At 35.6% G+C, this 21109-nt stretch overlaps 1 protein-coding gene across 2 annotated transcripts in view; it reads left to right on the forward strand.

Moving 5' to 3' along the window:
- The first annotated feature begins 1452 nt into the window (after positions 1-1452).
- Positions 1453-21109, forward strand: part of PIP5K1B (phosphatidylinositol-4-phosphate 5-kinase type 1 beta) — a 341035-nt gene continuing 321378 nt past the window's right edge. The window contains exon 1 of one of the 2 annotated variants that reach the window (XM_031943518.1): positions 1453-2221. The gene's annotated coding sequence lies outside the window, so the exon portion shown is untranslated. The remainder of the gene's footprint in view (positions 2222-21109) is intronic. The other variant, XM_031943523.1, reaches the window with a different exon arrangement.

Here is a 21109-nt window from a genome sequence, read left to right on the forward strand (position 1 = left end):
TAGTCCCTATCCCCAAAGAGTCAACATTTTAATGAGGAAGATAACATGAAAAAAAAATTGGTACCCAAGACATGAGCAGTAGAAAAATTATAAAATAAAGATCATTTCAGATGGAAGGTATTAGCAACAAGGGTGGGGTAGGCAGGGAAAAAGCCAGGAGAGGGCCAGGAAAAAGCTCTTTGTGGAAGATGGAGTTTGAGCTGATATTGGGAAGCTAGGGAAACTAAGAGGGCAAGGATAAAAAAGGAGAGTATTTGAGACATGGGACATATACAATGGAAAGGCATGGACTCAAGACTGAATGACAGGAAGAACAACAAGTAAGCCAGAATGGCTATAGCATATGTAGAGGGGACTAATTTGTAAGAAGACTGGAAAGGTAAAAAAAAAAAGTCCAGATGAGAATATCTTTAAATGTCCCAAATAGGAGTTTATTTTTGATCCTAGATGTTATAGGAAGCCATTGGAATTTATTGAAAAGGGAGGATGATTGATTAGACTTATGTTATAGGAAAATTGCTTTAGCAGCTATGTCTGAGGATAAACTGGAATAGGGAGAGCAAGGAGATTTATTAGGTCATTATACTAGCCCAGGTCAGAGGTCATAAGGGAATGAACTAGAATGATAGCTGTGTGAGCAGAAAAAAGGGGACATATATGAGATACTTTGAAATCTGCTTTGCATTTGACCATTATTTTGATATGTAGGATAAGCAAGTATGAAGAGTTAAAAATGGCCCCAAGATGGCAAACCTAGGTGACTGGAAGGTAGGTAGTGCTTTAATCAGCAACCAAAAGAGGTTCTGAAGTTTTTGGATTTTTGAAATCATTTCCCTACGTGATAACTACTTAGAAATGTCCAATATGGACACAGGAATAACTGACTCTTTTCTTGTTATGAAAAGTATTTAGCTACTGGTATAACAGACCATGGGGCTTGGAGTCAGAAAGATTCATTTTCCTGAATTTAAATCTTGTCTCAGACACTAACTGTGTGACCCTGGGCAAGTTACTTAATTGTATTTGACTAAATTTCTTCATCTGTAAACTGAGCTGGAGAAGGAAATCACTGATGACGGATATAACTACAGGCTAAAAAATGCATTGCTTCGGCCTGGGGATTCCTAGTGTTAAAGAGTTGGAGAAACACAGCTGGAAGAGGAACCAGGAGGTTGGTATACCCACCCTAGATTCTTAAAAGTGTCCTAAATCAGGAGAGAGCCTCTAACTCATTTTCATCCTATCCCCCTCACTGTTAATATCTAAGGCCACCGAAGGTGGAAACCTATTCATCTTTCAGGATTACGCTCTGCCAGGGAGGAGGGGTGAAGTGGTCTAAGCACCCACGTACTGACTCTGGGAGGCAGCAACAGTGGCGGATCCCAAGACTGCTGTTGTTGCTGCAAACCGGTCTCTCTTCCTTGCAGGGTGTGCAGAGATGGAGAAAGGGGGAGGAGAAAAAAGGGGAAGCGCCTGGGCCTTGGCCGCCAGCGGGCGGGGCCTCCAGTGCCTAACAGCTAGTTTGGTCTTTCTGCGGCTCTCGCGCACTGCGCTCGGGCAGCCGTAGCCGCAGCCGCAGTCGGAGCCGGAGCCTTCAGCCTCAGCTTCAGCCTCAGCCTCCGACTCCTGGGCGATGTCAGTTGTTTCACGCTTCCTCTAACCCTCTGCACTAGGAGGAGGAGGTGGAGAAAGAAATACAAGAGGAAAGGACTACGTTACAAGAGACTTTATTGCCTTAGGAAGAGAGGTGCATGGTATTTGCTGCTCAGCTTCAAAACCAGGCAATTGGTGGCTCTTCTCTGGCCCCAGTGACCAACTGGGAAAGGAAGGAAAAAGAACTGGAGACGCGCGCCCCCCCCCCCCCCCCCCACTCCCTCCATACACGCACGCACGCACACACACACAGTTTTAAGAGAGTTTGCACAGAGAGCTGAAAAGCTTCAGCCCTTCACTCCCAGTTCCAGCCCCAGCTGTTCTGAGGCTCCGGTCGGCGTTGCTATCCGCCTTCTCACCTCTTCTCGACTTCCTCCAGTCCCGGCCAGCCTGCAGCTCGTCAGCTTCTCCTCTCTCTACTTCCTCTTATCAGTCCAGCTGCTTCTCAGTCCAAGAGGAGCCACCACCGCAGCAGCAGCAGCAGCAACAACAACAGCAACATCCCCGGAACTAACAGACTGTGGCGCAACTGGTCTGGGGAGCGCAGGCCCTGAGATCCTACCCCAAGGTAAGAGACTAGTTTTCTTTCCTTCCCGCCCGCGCTGTTCTCTACTTCCTTCTCCTTCCCTTTTTCAGGGCCCTGGGCTGTCGGGGGATAAAGGTTTCTTCGTTCCACCCCCATCCCCACCCCCCAAACCTGGTCCCTTTTCTCTTCAACTCCAGCCCATTTGTATTCTGCCGAGGGCTCTTTGCTCTTGGCTTTGTAGGTAGGAAACCTAGGAAAGAGGCTTTGATAGAATTCTAGAAGCGTGGTGGAGCTTTGAAGACAGACTTTCCAGCCGGCGACTAACAATTGCTTTCTTGGCTCGGGATTCCTGAGTCCTCCTCACTCCACAGGAGGACCACAGTGACACCTGAGTTGAGTTGAGGGAGTGCATTTAACGGAAGATACCCCTTAGAGACACCAGAAGTAAAACAGGGGCATAGTTGGGGTTTGGTATTAGAGGATGCTTTGGTCCTGGAAATTTACTAGAAGGATTTGGATGTCAGGAGAGGTTTCGAGTCTTTCCTTTGGTCATTACTGGAGCCAGAGCTGGATTGAACAGGTGCAGTGTTGCTGTTATGACAGAGAATACTGCAATCTACTAAATGTCTCCCTCCAGTCCCCCTCTCCCCCACGTCTTTTCGGATGATACTTTAAAGTTTCTGGATGAGGGAAGGGAAGGGAATGTATCTAAAAATGGTTTTGAGATTATTGTCCCGGCTGATTGGAGAAAACTGCAAGGTCTGTTTAATGAGATATCCACGCAAATGAGATTTGCCAGTTCTCATCCTACCGGCCAACAGGGCATAGTTGATTAAAAAGCTCGTCCGAAGAAGTTGCTTGAATAGGTGAATTAATTCTTTCAATGAACCTACTGGAATCAAATCCCCCGAATAAGGTAATGGTTATTAATTATGCAGGGAGTCTGTAAAAATACAGGGAGTCTGTATTGCACGCCAAACGAAAACAACCCAGCAAATCCAGCCTTTTGGAGGCCCAGGGAATTTGGTGAGTTCCTATCAGGGAGGAACAACCCTCAATGACAGTCTGCTACCAAAACCAAAGTGCCTTCTCTTAGGTAGAGGCCAAGTTTCAAGGTGTTTGTTTGTTTGTTTTGGGGGGGGGCGTTCTTTGAGAAGCAGTAATCTAAAGAACTCTCTTCCTTTTTGGATTCGAGAACAAGTTTTTTCTACAGTTAGCTGGAAAAGCAAATTTCTTTGTAACTTTAATTTGATAAAATAGAAGGCTGTCAATGTTTTATTAAGAGAATTTCTTGAGGCAGCTAGGTGGCGAAGTGGATAGAGCAACAAACCCTGAAGTCAGAAGGAACTGAGTTCAAATGTTACCTCAGAGACTTAACATTTCCTAGTTGTGTGACCCTGTGCAAGTCACTTAAACCTAATTGCCTCAGGAGAGAGAGGGAGAGGGAGAGGGAGAGGGAGGAGAGGAAGAGGGAGAGGGAGAGGGAGAGGGAGAGGGAGGAGAGGAAGAAGGAGAGGGAGAGGAGGGAGAGGGAGGAGAGAGAGGAGAGGGAGAGGGAGAGGGAGGAGAGAGAGGAGAGGGAGAGGGAGAGGGAGAATATGAATATTTCCTAACCTGAAGGAGTCCTTGTAAGAAGGAGGTGGTCCATTTGTAATCTGTATAAGTAATATCATATGATTTACAATGAACTTTATTGGGAGAAAAAGAAATAACAAATAAAAGGCTTAAGTATTATAACAGGTCTTACTTGATGGAGATTGTGGCACAGTGGAATATATATGTCAGATTAGGGTTCAAAAGATTGGTTTTAAGTCTACCCTGATGCTTATTATTAGCTCTTTGAGAATGTAACTTACCCTCTCTCTTCTGAAGTTTTCTCATCTAGGGAGTTCTATTTCATGAATATTTATTAAGCTTCAAAGCTTATTAAATTTTCTATATTTCTTAAACTATTTCTTTACAGTAAAGAGGCTTCATGAAATTAATTCATGCATATTTTCATGTGTACATGCTGTATTTAATTTTGTTTTGTAGTGGCATATAGTTGGCGCTTAAAGACTTATTGTTTGATGACAATGCTAGGAATTTGAGATAAACTCTAATGGTATTTAATTTAAAAATGCTAATGCTACCTTATATTTTTGTTGTACTTTTACAACTTTGTTAAATAGTGTCTCATTTAACTGCCATATAGCTCTGTGATTGTAGGGTTCGCACATTTAGGCTTTTTATCTTCATTTTACAGATGAGGAAACAAAGACCCAGAGATATTGTAAATTGCTTGAAATCTCATGGATACTAACTGATCAAACTGAAATTTTAACCCAGGTCTACTGGCTCCCATTCTAATCTTCTTTCTACTACATTCCCAAATCTTCTGACTCCTGGCACAGTTTTCTTTCCACTATTCCACAGAAAAGTTTTGAGTTCAGGCAGAGCTGGGACAAGATATTTGTGTACCCTTAGGCAAGATTTTAAAATTGTGCTCCTGTGCATTATTGTCAAGGATTTGAACTTTTAGTATAACATGCAATGTGATTTGTAGCAAAAGAATTCCATTCCACATAACCTGTATTTTACTTACTTATATTCAAAATATTTTTAAATGTTCCCCCCCCGCCTTTTTTTTTTTTTTTTTTTTTTTTTGCATAACTCTATATGCTATGTCCTAGGAAGAAGCTGTTTGCTTAGTCAACTGTTGCTTATCCAGTTTTTGATGATAGTGATGTTTGAAGTACTTGAGAGAAGAGGGAGATATAGATGAAAGAACTGGATGGTTTCAGTTATTCTAAATCATGAAAATAAAACAAGTCACATTCTCTAGGCCTCAGTTTATTCATCTGTCAAAAGAGGAGTATTGACTTAATCCATTTCTAGTACAAAAATATCTGCTCCTGTAATTTCTGCATAATAAAGTTTTTCTTTGGGTTTACAAGGTTTGCGGTTTTTTTGTTTTTTGTTTTTTGTTTTGTTTTTGTTTTTGTTTTTTGTTTGGAGTGTCAAAAGGAGATTTTCTATAAAATACCAGGCTTCCACAATAAACTGCTTGCTCTAAACCTTTGTTTTCTCTCCAACTTTCTGCTATATGGTATCTATATGACTTTGGACAAATAGATTAACCTCCCTGGGCTTCAATTCTCATCTGTAAAATAAAGAGGTTGGATTAGATGACCTTTAAGGTTCCCTTTAGTTCTAGTTATATTGACATTTATTTTCTCCTTTCCTCCTTCTCTACTTTCTTCTCTTTTTTCTTTCTCTCTTTCTCTCCTCACTTCTTTCTTTTCTATTAGTTGTCTCTCCCTTTCTCCCTCCCTATTTCTGCCTCCTTTCCATCTCTTTTCTCCGTCCTCCTCTTTCTTTATGTAGATGTTTGTATGCATATATAGAGATTCAGTATATATTCAGTAGTCCATAAATATATTCAAAAGATCTGTTCATATTAAACTCTCAGGGGAAAACTCCCTATATCCATGCAAATTGGCACCTTCTCTATAAATTACTATCTTTGTTGTCTCAGATATTAAGAGGTTAAGTGATTTATACAGGATCATATAGCCAAGTTTTACTGGCTCTGAGGCAAGCTCTTTATCCACTGTTTCATTTTGCCTCTTTATGATACTACAAGCCCAAAGGAAATGCTTTAAATCATAGGTAGTGTTTTATTGCTAGTACTACTTCTATTAAGAATAGCTAGCATTTATAAATCATTTTAAGGTTTTCAAAGTGCCTTATATGTGTTGGCTCATTTGGTCCCTACAACAATCTGTAAAGTGGGTGCTTTGATTTTTACATATGATAAAACTAAGACACTGTGACTTCAGGATCACACAACTTATAAATGCAACTTGAGTTGTAGCGAAAGAATTCCATTCCATGGAATCTGTATTTTTCTTGTATTCAAAATATTTTTAAATGTCTCATTTGCATATCTCTATATGATGTGTCTTAGGCAACTATTTGCCTACTCCACTGCTTATCCAATAACTGATGATACTAATGTTTGAAGTACTTGTGAGAAATGCAAATAAAAGAACTGATATCATTATCACTATTATTATTTTACAGGGGGAGTTATTTCCAATATATTAATACTTATTCTTCAACACAGAAGAAACACCTAAAATTTTCCAAACCCATTCTAATTTCTGATTCCTCTTTCCAGCTTTCCCTCATTTCTCCCTGCTTCATCTTCCGCACAGGTTGCAACTGATGAATAGAACAGTGAACTTGGAGTCAGAGCAGAATTCAAATTTATTCTCAGAAAGTACTTGATATGTGACCCTAGGCAACCCCTTTTAATTTCAGTTTCTTTAACTGTAAATGGGATAAAAAAAATTGATATCACAAGATTGTTGTAAGGATCAAATGAGATGATAACTGTGAAAAGCACTTAACACAGTATCAGGCACCTAGTAGGTGCTATATAAATGCTGATTTCTTTCTCCTTGGTAGATAGTAAAACAGAGCTTTTGTTTTTTCAAGTAACATTTGCAAAGTGTTTCTTTTTAATTCCAATATTAAAAATATTATAATAGTTATTGACTATTGTAGGATAGAATCTTAAAAAATTGGAGCTGAAAGAAAATGTAGAGTTCACTATTACAAACTCAGCGTTTTTAAAAATGATAAAACTGGGGCAGCTAGGTGGACTGAGTTCAAATATGACCTCAGACACTTAACACTTCCTAACTGTGTGACCCTTGGCAAGTCACAGTAGGAAAGCAAGAAATTTTCCGAGGTCACATATAACTAGTTAATGGCAGAACCTCAACTAGAAGCCAGGCTCCCTATTACTTCTTTGCTGTTCTGCTCACTCTGGCTTATTAACTCTTTTCAAAAGAAAGTATGGACAGTTTCAATTCTGTGCAACAGTTTCTATGGCAAAGAAACATTTTTATAAACTCCTATTATAATTAGTCTTGTAAAGACCTCATTAATTTCCAGAGACATACTACTATTTGGTAATTGAGCTTTGGCATTTTGAAAAACGGTCTAGAGGAAAAGCTTGGTGGCAAAGTGGATGGAGTAAGTGAAAGAATACTTCAGTTCAAATTCAGTCACTTACCTGTTTGCCTCTGTTTCCTAAGCTATAAAAAGAGCTGAAGAAGGAACTGGTAAATCACTCCACTATCTTTGCTTAAAAAAAACAAAACAAAACAAAAAAAAAACCTGGAAAGTCCACCATGAACAAATTGAAATATACTGTTTACAAATTGATAGCATTGTTCTGGGATGATATCAATCTATTGAATTACTGTGTTATTCTCAGTAGTACAATCATCCACAACTACTCTGAAGGACTTATGATAAAAAAAAAAAAAAAAAAAAGTCTATCCATACCCAGAAAGGGAAATAATCAAGTCTAAATACAGATCAAAGCATTTTTTAAATTTATCTCTCTCTTTATTTTTTTGAGGGTTTTTATTTTCATCAGAGTGGGAGATCTATATTTTCTTTAAAACTTGACTTTTATGAAAATGTTTTATCTAACTTCACATGTGGTTTCTTAATTGTAGGTGGGCATAAGGGAGAGAACCTTGAATTCAAAAATCTTTTTAAAAAATGAAAAAACTGCTTTGAATATAACTGAGTGAAAATATTAAATAAATTTTTAAAAAACACCTCAAATGGCATCATAGAATCAGACATGACTGAAATTGAGCAACAAAAAGTATCCAGGAAGTTGAATTTTAAAGAATTTCTTAAATAAGTACTTTTCAGGAGGAAATGTTTGTGTATTTTTCACCTCTCCATTCTGCATTGATTGGTTTATTCATCACATTAGGCACCAAGCATCATATATACAAGGAAGTGAGGAAACTATTTGAATAGAAGCCAAATATATGCCAGCTTCCCAACCTTGTTTTCCTTGTAAATAAAACTATTAGTAAGAGGGTGCCCCATCATGCAACTGAGAAAGTGATAAAAATATCTACATTTTAAATCTCATTTCCATGTTGTTTCTACTTGTATTTTTTACAATTTTTTACAAAACTTGAAAATTCTGTCTCTTGTGAAGATTTTTCCAGCATAGCCTCAGTTTCATGTTACTATTTAAAATATAAAATCCTGAAGGTGTTTTTGTAGCAAATGATTTAACAAAACTTGGAAGGCCTTTATTTCTGCTATTCTCAGTCTACCAGAAGCAGTTAGAATTCATTTATACATCATGTCACCATCTGATCTGAACCCAGATCTCTTTCAGGGTTGGTTTATCTGGTCATCCAGCTACCAAAAAACAAAACAACAAAAAAAACAAAACAAAACAAAAAAAAACAAAAACAGGCTTAAATTAACAGCCTTTTCTAATTCTCCCTTTCAGTTCAGATTGATTAACAGCCTATATTGGTTCTACTTGTGAACTAGGCCATCTGTTCCTTTGGTTTGCTGTCGCTTTTGTTATTTTTTTTCCAAGAAAATAAATTATAAAATCTACTTCCCTGTAAACTCCTGGTGAAGGCAATTGTGTATTTCATAATTCTTCAGTAGTAGCATTTGATGCTTCTGTTATAATTATAATATGAGATTCGGTTATATTAAAATAGTCTCTAATTTTTTAAAATCTATTATGCTTTGTTTATTTTTCTAGATCACTTTTACCAAACAGCTCAAAGTTATTCACAAAAGTAAATACCACAACTCTGTTGTAATTTGGCAAGTTTTGGTAGAAATTTAAGGTGTAAATTATTGATTTGCATTGAGCTTATCATTCATTAGAAGCAGCTGGGTGGCACAATGAATAGAGCAAGGAGCCTGAAATCAGAAAGACCCATCTTACTGAATTCAAAACTCTAACATAGTGATTCTGGGCAAGTCACTTCACTCTGCCTCAGTTTCCTCATCTATAAAAGGAGCTAGAGAAAGAAATAAAGCACTCCAGTATCTTCGCCAAGGAAACCCCAAATGGGATCACAAAGATTTGGATGCAACTAGAAATACCTGACACAAAATAATAATCATTCAGTTACCAAGTTTGGGACCCTCCACTTCTCTTATTTTAAGTACAAGATAGTATTCTTAAAGAAAACTTCAGTTCAGAGAATTATCACAGCATTTATTTTTACCTTTTAATTTTAATAGCTAATTTTATGGTCTTCACTAATGAAGAAAAATTACATAATCATTTCTGATTGAACTAGACAACTTTAATTATATCAATCTCTAATTTGTCCTCTCCCTTTAACATTCCTTTCCATTCACTGTCCAACTATCCATATTTACTCATATATAGTTCTTTCATATATTTGCAGGAAGTAGAGATACCAATCTTCTGGGTTTGCCCTTTTAAAAAAGCATTTACATTCTTTTCAGTTATCAAAGATTTATTTGTTTTTTTTATTTCTGTGGAATTTTATTTTTTAAATTATTATTAAAGTTTTATTTTCAAAATATGCATAGATAATTTTCAACATTCATCCTTGCAAAACCTAGTGTTCCAAATTTTTCCCTCCCTTCTCCTCACCCCCTCCCCTAGATGGCAGGTAGTTCTGTTAATGTTAAACATGTGCAATTCTTCACAATTATCATGCTGCACAAGAAAAATCAAATCAAAAAGGAAAAAAAGAGAAAAACAAAATGCAAGCAAACAGCAACAAAAAGTAAAAATACTATGTTGTGATACACACTCAGTTCCCATAGTTCTCTCTCTGGGGCAGTTGGCTCTCTTTATCACAAGACCATTGGAATTGGCCTGAATCATCTTATTGTTGAAGAGAACCATGCCCATCAGATATCACTCTATAATCACTCATCAGATAGCAGATATCACTCTATAATCTTGCTGTTGCTGTGTACAATGATCTCCTGATTCTGTTCACTTCACTTAGCATCAGTTCATGTAAATCTCTCCAAACTGACCTGAAATCATCCTGCTGACCATTTCTTATAGAACAATAATATTCTATAACATTCACATACCATAACTTTTTCACCTACTCTTCAAATGATGAGCAAAGATCCACTCAGTTTCTAGTTTCTTGTCACTACAAAAAGGGCTGCCAAAAACATTTTTGCACTTGTGGGTCCCTTTTCCTCCGTTATGATCTCTTTGGAATACAGGCCCACTGGAGACACTACTGGATCAAAGGGTATGCACAGTTTCATAGCCCTTTGGGCATAGTTCCAAATTGCTCTAGAGCATTCTCCACCAACAACGTATGTCCAAAATTGTCCCAGTTTTCTCAAATCTCCTCCAACAGTCATCATTATTGAGAGATTTTTTTATTCCCTCCCATGGAAAGGAAGAAAAACAAAACCCTGTTTGACTCAGTTTCTTCATTTGTAAAGTAAGCTGGAGAAAGAAATAGCAAACTACTCCATTATCAAGAAAACCCCAAATGGGATCATGGAAAATCAGACATGGCTTCAAGGACTCAACAACACTACCATCACTTATTTCAGAATAGGTCGTTCTTCCCCTCCCTCTTTGGATAACAGTCTTATTAGCAGAAGCCATAGGATCATAGTATGACATTTATATCCTTTCTTCATCATCTTTGAGGATAAGGACCCTCTTTTATCCTTCACAGTGGCACATAGCGAATGGTTCTTAATTGAAAATTATGCATTTCTAAAAGTTACATAGGAAAACTATAGGATATGTGGTGCTATAAAATGTCAGTGTACTCACTCCTCAATGGAACTTAGGCAATGATTTGATGTGGGTATTTTGTACAAAAGTAATATTAGCAGTTCAGTGAGAGCAATAGAACTCCAGAAGTCTGCATCATCTTTTAAAAGACAGAATCAAAGGGGAACCTTACTGCAGCCATTAGTATCTTTACTTTGTAAAGGAGCTGAAATTCAGTGGGTGATAGAAATCTCACCAGTTTGATTAGAACAAAGTGATTTGTCAAACCTTTGACTTCCAGCCCTGAGGATCCATGTTTTTGAGGGATAAGAAAGTTGAATCACATCCAGATTTAAGTTGGTATATACTTCCTTCTGTGTAGTAAATAGATCATTGGATGGAGAGATGAAATGTGAGGACAAATTCCACCTCAAACAATTGGTGTTTTTTGTAATTAACAATTTGTTGTTAACTTCAGTCAGCCTTGGTCTTCTCATCTGTAGAATGGGACCAATAAAAACACCAACTTCACAGGGTTGTTGTAAGGATCAAATGAGATATTAATATGTCTCTTTCTCTCTCTCTCTTTTTGCCTCTCTCTTTCCCTGTCCCTTTCCAAGCTATAATAAAATATAATATAATCTTATTATATAATAAAAGCTATGCTTCAAAGTAGATGCCTTAAAAAGTTTCATAGTAATTCTAATAATGCTGTTGTTCTTAAAACATTCTGCAAATTTCTTTTGAAATTGCATTCAGAGTGAGTTTATGGAAAAATCGGGGAGAAGACTATTACTTATTTTTGTCTCCTTCCAATTTAATTTTTAACAATTTAATTACCAATGATATTCATTAAAACTATTTCCAAATGATTTGTGACTATTTTTAAAAATCAAATCAGTCTTCAAAATATGAAGATTTTGGCATCATTAAAGATATGTGAATTATGTTTTGAAGACAGCTCTTAAATGTATGAGTCAAAATGAGTAATATAGCTTCATGAGATGTCTACTTTGAAAGAATTAGCATTCATTAGCATATATAAGTTCAATTCATTAAACCACTTTAATAAGCACTTAATATATATAGCACACTGAATTAGTTGAAGGGGATGTGCAAAGTTTAGGTAAGACTCAGTTCTGTCTCTCTTAGAACTTAAAACCTATTAGAGGATACGAGGAAAATAAGATTTATACTCAGTAAACCTTGATAAGTGTGTCAGAAATATACAAAATAAAGTTTTGAAATCATAGAGAAAGGTACTGGGAACATAGTGAAAAGAATGTTGTATTTGGCATTAGTGAGCTGAGTTCAAATACTGATTCTCCTATTTACTGAGACATCTTGAACAAGTTACTTAAACTCTGGACTTAAGTTTCCTCATATGAAAAAGGAAAAGTTTGGGTTTATACCCTCCAAGCTCTGTGATCTGAAGATATATTTTTAAAATACATTTTAAGCTATTTAACATTTTCACTAACTTGTTTTTAGACTTTAAAAAAGTTGGTTTCCTTTGAGTCTTAGAACAACTTTGTTTGTACTTCAGATATTATTCCCATTTTACAGAGGAAGGATCTTAAATTGAATTTAGTTCAGTAACACATCCAAAATCAAAGAGTTAGGATATGTCAAAGCTGGAATCCAAACAAGGTAGACTTTGGGGATTCCAGTCATGTATTTTATTCACTATGTCTTGGTACTTCTGGTATGCTTTTTAGAAATACATTTTTAGAAATTCTAGAATAGCTAAATAAAGAAACATGCTAGATTCAGCACCTAGTTTCCCAAAGAAATAGACATAGCATCTAAAAATACTAAAGTTAAAACCAAGGAATTTTAGAGTAAAAACTCTTTACCTTGGAGAGTATTTTTGGCCATTACATATTTTCTGGTCGTGAAATCTGAGGTACAGAGTTCAATCTCAATATAGTAAATATCTTTCTAGAGCAAAACAGATTTTCAGTACCCATATACTAAAGCAATATTTAAAACAATAGAACTTCTATACTACCAATGCATCTGGACTTTTCTTTGGAAGATGTCAAAATGGAAATTGACTTTGGAGGAGCCATCATGGTATAGTAGAAAGAATTCTGAATTCAAGTTTAGAGGATCTGGGTTCAAATCCTAGGTTTTCTCCTTGCTTATGTGAGTTGGATTAGATAATCTCTAGGGTCCTTTTGAAATCAAATCTTTGATTTACAACTCTATCATAGAATGAATTCTGAGGGGGTTAACATGTGTGAAAAGGAAAAGGAAATATGCTTTTCTTGACATAAAAGAAGCTCTTTTCCAGTGGTCACTTATCAAGAATACACTACACAAATGAATTGAAGTATGGTGGCTATCTAAGTATTCTAGAGAGTACACCAAAAAAATCTAATCATAGCCAAAGAAAGCAAGCTAGCCCTGCTGGATAGTATGTGTCATAGGGCATTGTAGATGGGCTAGACAATGGGGGTGGTGGGACTAAATCCTTAGTTCCATAAACAACTCAGATCAGATTCTGCTGAAAAAGGAAATCTGGCTTGAAAATGATATTATGAGCTGTAGTTTTGTAAGGGGAAGAGTTAAATAGCTATCTCTAACAACTCACCAGAATACTTGAATTCAATTCATTCAAGTATTTATTGAGCAATTCCTATGGGCCAGAACTGTACTGGGTACTTTGGAGGATACAAAAGAAGTGTGAGGGGAAAAAAACCAACTCCTCTACTGAAGAAACTTCCCAGTTTAATTGGAGAAAATTAGAAAATAGTATAAGACAGGTTATTAAATGCTTACCTTCTTGACTTAGTCAACAAGTCTTTAAATGCCTCAAGTATTAGTGATACAAAGAAAGGGAAGGGTAACAGTCCCTGCTCCAAGAAGCTGAGCCTTAGAGGATAGAACCCAGACCAAAGGGTAGGGAGACAGATTTAAACCCAACGCAAGAGAAAAAAAATTTCCTCACATTTAGATCTGTCTAAAAATGGAATGGTTTTCTGTATCAGATTGCTGTTTTGGGGAGGGGATAAGTAAGGGAAGAAGAAAGAAAAATTTAGAACACAGTCTTACAAAAATGAATGTTGAAATATATATATATTTGTAAAAATGAAATGCTATTAAAAAGTAAAAAGAATAAATTTTAAATAAGCAAAAAAAAATTGATTTTTGCCTTATAGGGAGAGAGTAGTGTGGGTTTCCATCTTTGAAAGCCATCAAGCTAAGACTGGATTATTTTGTTGAGTTATGTTGTAATGAGATTTGTGCTTTGAGTATAGATTGTATTAAATGCTCTCTCAAGTCCCTTCTGGCTCTGTTATTATATAATTCTTTGAAATTATCAACATGTACTACATGCACAATGTAGTTTTATGATTAGGTCAAGGAAATTCTCTGTACTCTACCTATCCTCTTTTTTCTTTTCATCACACAGATTCTCACTGAAGAGAGAAGTATAGTACACACATCACAAAGGATCATCAAAATTAGATTCCTTTTCTGTTGATTTGCTTCTATAATTTTTCTTGGATTTCAATGCATGGTCTAATCTCACAGATAAATCTTGATCTCTGCCACACACATACACACTTACACATTTTCTTTATTCTCAGAGACAACATGGCATACTGGCAGCCCACCTCAAAATCAAAACAACCCAGTTTCATATCCTTCCTTTTGGGAGTGAGTTATCAGTGTCCTAGGAAGGGTTACAGCAAAGGGAATGACTTGCATTAGTAGAGGGAGGGAGTCCCCTCAATTGTAGGATTCTATACCAATTCAGTCTCTATCCTTGCTTTTTCCTTAGTAATAACATGCAGGGGTGGCTGAAGAATCCTGTGTGAAAGTTAGAAAGGATTTGGGGCAGAGAAAGTAAAAAAATGACATAAAGCAAAGAAAGTAGGTCGTGTGAGGAAAAGGTAAATGGAATTTGAACTATTTAGTTTTTAAGAAAAGAAAGGTTGTTGATAGTGCTGGCTGAGATGATTAACTATGAACTATTTTCAAATATAGGGTCATTGTAGTAGAAGGTGACTGGCTATTCATCATTTTTATTGTGATGAATGATTTTACATGGGGGGAGGGAATGTCATGCATTCAAACATAGAATAAGTTGTTTATAGGCTCATAATATATTGCCTCATTTTGCAGATGATGAAAGTAAGGCTCAAGGATTTTAGAGAAGCATATTGTCTAGTACTACTCAGGTGATTTTCCTGCCATTTTTTGCCCTTCTCAAGACCACATATAGAGTATCATATTGCCAACACAGATTAACATCAGGACCATCATCTGTCTAGTCTTGTATAGTATGCTTCTTTAAATGCAGCCCAAGAAAAAATTAATTATCTTTTTTCTGAATCCAATAGTATATTATTTTTCCAATTACATGTAAAGATAGTTTTGAACATTTATTTTTTCATTCTTTTAAAAAACTTTTAATAGGGTTTTATTTTTCTAAATATATGTAAAGATAGTTTTCAATATTAATTTTTGTAAAACTTTGTGTTCTAAATTTTTCTTCCTCCCTCTCTTTACAAGCTTGCCTTTCCCCCAGACAGCAAGCAATCTGATATAGGTTATATATGTACAATCATTTTAAGCAATTTCCCTATTAGTCATTTTGTGGGAAAAAAAAATCACAAGAAAGGAAAAACAACAACAAAAAAACCCAAATGGTGAAAATAATATGGTTCAATGTGCATTCACTTTCCATAGTTCTTTCTTTGGATACAGATGGCATTTGCTGTCCCAAGTCTATTGGCATTATCTTGTATCAATGTATCATAATTAATCACCACATAATCTTGTTACTGTCTACAATGTTCTCCTGGTTCTGCTCACTTCACTCAGCATTATTACATGTAAGTCTTTTCCAAGCTTTTCTGAAATCAGCCTGTTCATCTTTTCTTATAGAATAATAATATTCCATTACATTCATAGATACCATACTATAGAACAATAATATTCTCTCACATTTATATATCATAATTTATTCAGCCATTCCCCAATTGATGAGCATTCACTCATTTTCCAATTCTTTGCCACCATAAAAAGAGCTTCTACAAACATTTTTGTACATGTGGATCTTTTTCTCTCATTATTTCTTTGGAATACAGACCCAGTAGAGACACTGCTGGATTAAAGGCTATGCACAGTTTTGGGGCATAGTTCCAAATTGCTACCCAAAATGACTGGATCAGCTCACAATTCCACCAGCAATGTATTAGTGTCCCAATTTTCCCACATCCCCTTTAACATTCATCTTAGTCAATCTGACAGATATAAGCAATACTTTAGAGTTATTTCAGCTTGCATTTCTCTAGTCAATAGTGATTTAGGACATTTTTTGGTATGACTGTAAATGGCTTTAATTTCTTCATTTAAAAATTGTTCATATCCTTTGACCTTTTTTGTTCAGTTTTTGCTATCATATTCTGCTATTGCATATATTTTGTATGATTTTAAATTTTCAGCCTTTAAAGCCATCAGATTTTTTTCAAGGACATCTCATCATGCTGCCATGAGTCCACTCTTCAAAAACCCATAACTCTTCATTCACCCTTTCCTTCTTTATTTTTGCCTCTGAAAGATGTTACTTTTCTTTACCAAGGCCAACCTTTCTCCTGGGTTTTAACTTGTTTCATTTGCTCCAAGACTTTTCCCCATTTATCATTTCTTCTCCTAATCTCTCAAATTCATTCATGCAGAGAGTAACCTAATAAAAATTAGAACTGTGCCATGTTCTGGTAGCCTCCAAAAATGAGTCAGAGGTCTTCAGGCCAAGGCTGACCCACTTTTTCAGATAGATACATTATAGAAAAGATTTTTGTTCAGGTACGGGTTGAACTGGATTGCCTCGGGTCTATTCTAACTCAAATTCTGTGATACCTTTGTGGTACTGGGTAAATCATTCAATACTGAGTATCACTTTAATTATATTATAATTATAATTATATTATAATTATAATTATTAATTATAATATAATTATAATTATAATATAATTAATAATTATAATTATATTATAATTATAATTATTAATTTAATTATCACTTTAGACTAGAAAATTCTAAGGTATTTTCCAGCTATCAATCCTGTGATCCTAAGAGACTAGTAGACTTGTTCAAGGTCAGGTTTATGGAAGATTTACAGCTAGAATTTAAAGTAATTATTTATTCTGTCTTATCATAGAGTCTACAAAGTTTTGTATCAGAAGATATGGTCTCTACATAGGATCATGCCCTATCCACAGAGGGGGAAAAAATGTTTAGAGAGCTGCTGGAGATAGTGTTTGTCATAGTTTTATTCAGAGAGCCATATTGGTGTAAACATATAATAACAAAAGGTTGACTTGGATTCGGGAAGATGCGTCTGAATTTTTCCTTAGGGGTTTTAAAACTAGCTGAGTGACTTGGACAGGTCATTTAAGCTATTAGGGTCTCAGTTCTCTCATTTGTAAAATGAGGGAATTAGATTCAATGACCTCAATTATTAATTCCTTATTTTTTAATTGTGAATTTAATCATTAACAAATGCAACATATTTATTTAACCTAGATCAGATTACTTACTATTTTGGGGCAGGAAGGTAAAAGAGGGAGGGAGAAAAATTTGGAACGCAAAATCTTATAAAAATGAATGTTGAAAACGTGTATCTTTACATGTATCTGGAAAAATAAAATGCTATTGAAAATTGAAAAAAAATGCAAAAATTTCAATATACCAAGAATAAGAGGTTAAAAATAAGAAATAGTGAGCTTCTGTTACATGTGGTTTGTTTTTGGGGGGAGGGGTGTTTGAATTATACAAGGTACTTCAGAAACTTTGTCACTTGTTTTAAATCCTAAATATACATAGTGAGCAGCGAGATGGCACATTGGAAAGAGCACTGGGCTAGGAATCAACAAGACACCTCTTCCTAAATTCAAAAATAGCCTCAGAACTGGAGAAAGAAATACCAAAACACCCTAATATCTCTGCCAGAAAACCCCAGATGCGATCATGAAGAGTTGGATATGAATGAAATGACTTAATCATAGCAAAATTTGCATGTAATACATATATATTACACTATATGTGTGTGTATTATATACATAATAATTAAGGTGGTATCAAAATTGTATGGTGGCTCATATGCACTTTCAAGTTTTATTCTGTGCATTTCTAAATGTTTTATTAATGTTCTTTTGTTTATGTAGCTGTCACTGCCCACTTATTGCCTTCCCTTTTAACAAATATGTATAATCCAGGAAAACAAATCAGCCTATTTGGTCTAACTAAGAATGCATATCTCATTCTTCATCTCTATTACCACTCTGTAGAGATAATCATGAATTCTTCTTCAAAGATGCCTTTCTCAGAATTTATTTAAGAAATTAACTTTTGTTCCCTATAAAGGGATTGGTCAGAGAGTGTCTGTTATCCTTCTGGCCAAATAATTCCAACTATGTATACCTCCACCTTTCCTGAGTTTCTATTCTTACATCATTTTCTCTGCTTTGAGAGATTAATCAGGATTCTCAGAAGAAATATAGAATACCCATTTAACATGTATCACTGCATGGCACATAGAAAATGGACTAAAGTAAGACAAAGCAAGCATGACAAGCACATAAATGGTGACGTGGTTAGTGCAATGCTAGGAAGAGTAATAAAGGATCCAGGTTCAAATCTCACTTTTGCCACTTATTTGTGTCACAACGGATAAGTTCCTCTGTATGGAATCTGAAGGTCAAATATTTATAGCTGGAAGAGACGTCATCAAGCCCAACCCTTTCATTTTACCGGAAATTGAATCCCAGAAATGTGAAGTATTAAGTAAAAGAGACAGGACTGAAACTCAGGTCACTCTTTAAATTAAGTCCTTTCCCCACTTGTTGATTGTTGAGTCATTTTTTCCATTCTTATCTGACTCTTTATAACCTCATTTGAGATTTTCCTGACAAAGATACTGAAGTGGTTTGTTACTTCTTTCTTCAGCTCATTTTACAGAGGAGGAAACTAAGGCAAATAGACTTAAATGACTTTCCCAGGGTTGGACCTATAAGTATCTGAAGCCAGACTTGAACTCAGGAAGATGAATCTTCCTGACTTTAGGCACAGCACCCTATCTACTGTTACATCTAGCTGCCCTTCTTTTTACTGCACCACTCTCTCTTGGCTAGGTCTTAGTTTCCTCATTTGTAAAATGAGAAGATACGATTAGATGACCTATAAGCTTTCTTTTCTTTCTAAATCTCTGATCCTAAGTTAAATGAAACTTCTATGGTTGGATCTGCTAAGATCTTTTTAAGGACAAGGTAGACTTTAAAGTTCTTTTCAACTTTAGGAGCCCAAGATTGGCAGATAAAATTGCTATGTCATGGTCAGTAATGTTTAAAGATCATAGGAAAAGCAGAAAACCACCTCAAGATTTAAGAAAGAAAAATATTTTAATTTCCAAAAAATAAAAAAGAATAAAACCTGCTAATTATAGTCCATTGTGCTTGATTTTGATTGCTAGAAAATTCTACAATTAATAATTAATGAACATCTTTAAAAGGATGCCATATTTACAAAGAATCTATAAATAGATGATGCCACATACAACTCAGTTTCATATTTTGACAGGAACACTAAACTTGGTAGATGAGTATATTTTACTGAGATTTAGTGAAGCATCTAAAAAACTATCTCATACTATTTTTATGGAGAACATGTAAAGATATGAATTAGATGATAACACAATTTGATGAATTCAGAGATGGTTGCATGATAAGACCAAAGTTAGCTAAATTGTCAATGTATAATGCTGGAAAAAGTGAGGCAAGATAGAAATTAGAGAGTTTTTAATATTTTATTTGAAAGGGAGAAATTAGAGAATTTTTAATATTTTATTTGATTTGGTCCCAGGGCTGAATGAGACTATTGTCTCCAAGAATCCAGCAATAAATGTCGGATACGAAGAGTCTTTTATAGGGTAACAATGGGGAGAGGCACTTGGGATGGGGATGACCTAATATGGGGAGACACCTAGGATGGAGATGATATGATGAAGGGAAGTACTGGAGATGGGGAGAGGCTCCTGATATTCTAATGATGTCTAAGATATAAAACCTTTATCCTATCAAACATTCTAATGATTGAGGGAATGGTTATAGTCTGAGGCAGAGTAAGTGAGGTAGGACAATTAGGGAAACTGGATCAGGACATTAAAAGGGAACTGTGGCACAACAAATGATTTTGGGTTAACATGGCAGCATATCACTAGTGCATTGCACCTAGGAATACATCTGTGCTTGATCCTCTGCTATTTAGTATTTTTTATCAATGACTTGGATAAAGGTATAAATGATATGCATGCTTATCAAGTTTCCTGATTTATTAAAACAAGGAAGGATAGCTAACAAACACATTGGTGAAAGAATCCCAAAACCCCATGACAATTTTGAGCCCAGGGCTCAAGATTGTCATGGGGTTTTGGGATCTAAATATGATAAGATGAAATTCAACAAGGTTAAATAATAATAATTCCTGGCTTTTATAGAATGCATTAAAGTTTTCAAAGTACCTTGCATGTATTCTCAAGTTTTATACTTTGGTACAAAAAATCAACTTCACAATTCACAGCTACGTAGTAATTTGTCTATAAAAGCTTTTGTTAGATGTCAGCTGTGTGAGATATTGTCAAAAGGGCTAATTCAATTCTGAACCAAATTAAGAAAGGATATGCCTTTTTTCCCAGCAATAAGGAGGCGATAATCCTTTATTCTGCTCTCATAGTATCTCATCTGTAATATGGTATTCAGGTCTAGACACCTTAATTTAAGAAGGATGTCAGTAAGCTAAAGAGTATGCAAAGGAGGGTAACTAGCATGGTGAGGAATCTTGAGATTATGTCATGTGAAGGTAGGCTGAAGGAACTGAGAATGTTTGATATGTTGGTTGATTTTGCTGAATTCTTTTTTGTTATTGTTATAAAGGATAGTTTAATGGGTGAGAGAGGAATATATTTGGAAATGTAGATGATCTAAAAATAAAAAAATCTATTAATATTTTTGATGGGAAAAGGACATGATAGCCATCTTTAAGTATTTGAAGGCTTATATATGACCTGGCAGAGAAATTATACTTGCTGCATTTGATAAGAGAGCTGCAGTTTCTGATGCCTTGAAGCAAACTCACAGGAATAATATATTTTAAGTTTTTAAGAGAAACGGAGCAATACTGATCACATGATACTCCTTTTATGACATTCTCAGATGTTTGAGATATGTTTTTGTTTTACTTCTACTTTTAGCTATGCCAATAACTTCTTGGATTTTTTTATTTGTGATATCATATCTCTGAGAAGTGGAAATTTTGGTGGTGATTGTGAAAGTCATTATGAAACAGGAAAG

This window comes from Sarcophilus harrisii, chromosome 1 (genome assembly GCF_902635505.1).
Source record: "Sarcophilus harrisii chromosome 1, mSarHar1.11, whole genome shotgun sequence".
NCBI lineage: Eukaryota > Metazoa > Chordata > Mammalia > Dasyuromorphia > Dasyuridae > Sarcophilus > Sarcophilus harrisii.